Source organism: Lolium rigidum, chromosome 3 (assembly GCF_022539505.1).
Source record: "Lolium rigidum isolate FL_2022 chromosome 3, APGP_CSIRO_Lrig_0.1, whole genome shotgun sequence".
Lineage (NCBI taxonomy): Eukaryota > Viridiplantae > Streptophyta > Magnoliopsida > Poales > Poaceae > Lolium > Lolium rigidum.
The window spans coordinates 349,417,481-349,419,203 of NC_061510.1; the positions used below are offsets into that span (position 1 = coordinate 349,417,481).

Here is a 1,723-nt window from a genome sequence, read left to right on the forward strand (position 1 = left end):
TGTGCCGGCGGCCAAGCCGTCGGCCCAGATGCTGCCATCGCAGCACCAGAGGCTGCCACGCGTCCACCTTTCTGCTGCTGTGCCGACGGCCATGCCGTCGGCCCAGATCCTTCGGCCCAGACGCGCCGCCGCCCGCTCCGCGCCGCCGCTGGGCACCACCTTCCTGTGCCGACGGCATAGCCGTCGGCACAGACCCTGCCATTTGGCACGTCCAGGGGGCTGTGCCGACGGCCATGCCGTCGGCACAGACCATACCATTTGGGTTCCCACTGCATTTCCTGGCCCAGGCACAGCACGCACAAGCATAAATAGCAGTAATATACATTGAAATGCATCACAAATGTTGCACAACACATAATCATCATCAAATGTAGCAACAACATCATCGTGATACAAATATGTGGCATGTAGCACACACGATCATCATACATCGTCAACACATGGCACACATGATCGACACACACCCGCTAGACACCTAGCTAAGGGGGAACTAAGATCAGGGGGTCCAACCAAGTTCCCTACTTGTAAATTCAGGCGTCCGGCCTTTGTCAAGGTAGACCGAAGTAGAACCATGGCCTGAACCATCGCCAGCAGGAGAAAAACCCGAAGCACCGGGAGAATGGCGGCCGGGGTGCATCGGTGTGCCCTCGCGCGACGAACCGGGAGAGGGTCGGTTCCGCGAACTTCCCGTGCCCTACATGTTTGACAAGAGTTAGCATCTTAGACATGCGAAAGGAAAGCGGTGAAAGCAGCTTAGACAATGGTTAGGCACGGGACTTACCGGAGTCCGTGCGTAGTATGTGGCCGCGAAAGCTTCCCTCGATGGGCACACTGGAGTCGGCCCCGGCCTAGCTGGCTCCTCGGCCGGAAGTGCGATCCTCTCTCCAGTCAAGAAGAACGTCCTGAGCGCCTGCAAGATAGTTTAGATGTCAAGCGCTGCAGATATAAAAAAAGGGGAGGTGGGACTTGTCATGTCTTCGAACCATAAAAGATTGGAACTTACACGACTCGTCGCCTCCTGGTACTCTTCCCAAGCCGCTCTCTTGAGGTCCCACTCTGCTACAACCGTCAAATACTTCTCATAAGCGGCCGCGTGAGGCGGCCTCAAAGTGAGCCTACAATTTCCAAGAAAAGGAGTCATGTCAATTTAGCCATTCGGGGATGAATGTTGGAAAGAAGATGGAAATGAGAAAACTTACATCCGTACGACGGTGTCGAGGAGGCGCGACCGGTGGGTCGCCGGTGGTGAGGGTAGACCTGATCTGCGTGAGGGTCCTCTCGCGGCTTGATCACCCCACTAAGAAGCTTCGTGCGGCCATGCTCCGCGCCGCTCCCCGCCACCATAATCGCCGTCAAGTCGGTCTCCTGCTCAATAGGATCATCCACCTCCGGATGAAGACCCTTGAACACCGAGCAGTACTTCTCCAACTCCTCTTCGGCATAGCCGAAGTACTCGAGCAGCGAGGGCTGAGGCTGGCTCGGATCGGGCTGCTTCGGCTTCATCTTCCGCCACCCTCCCACCTCGGTGAGAGGCTCCCCGAGTTCCGCCTCCTGCACGAGCAAGATAAATGTTATGTGTATCAAGTAGTAATATGAGGGGAAATAAATGCAAGTTGTTCCATGTATATATGTACCTTGTGCTTCCTGTAGCGCTCGGTGCTTGCGGCTTCCCGCACTGTGTGTTCCTCCGAGTGCCCCGGTTTGCCTTGTTGCGCGCGCTCTT

At 56.3% G+C, this 1,723-nt stretch overlaps 1 long non-coding RNA gene across 1 annotated transcript; it reads right to left on the reverse strand.

Moving 5' to 3' along the window:
* Positions 1 to 665: 665 nt before the first annotated feature.
* LOC124700263 lies at positions 666 to 1,072 on the reverse strand. The gene is made up of 3 exons (XR_007001699.1): positions 1,004 to 1,072; positions 782 to 910; positions 666 to 694 (listed from the first exon to the last, which is right to left on the reverse strand). It is a non-coding gene; the product is annotated as an uncharacterized LOC124700263 (long non-coding RNA).
* Positions 1,073 to 1,723: the final 651 nt, after the last annotated feature.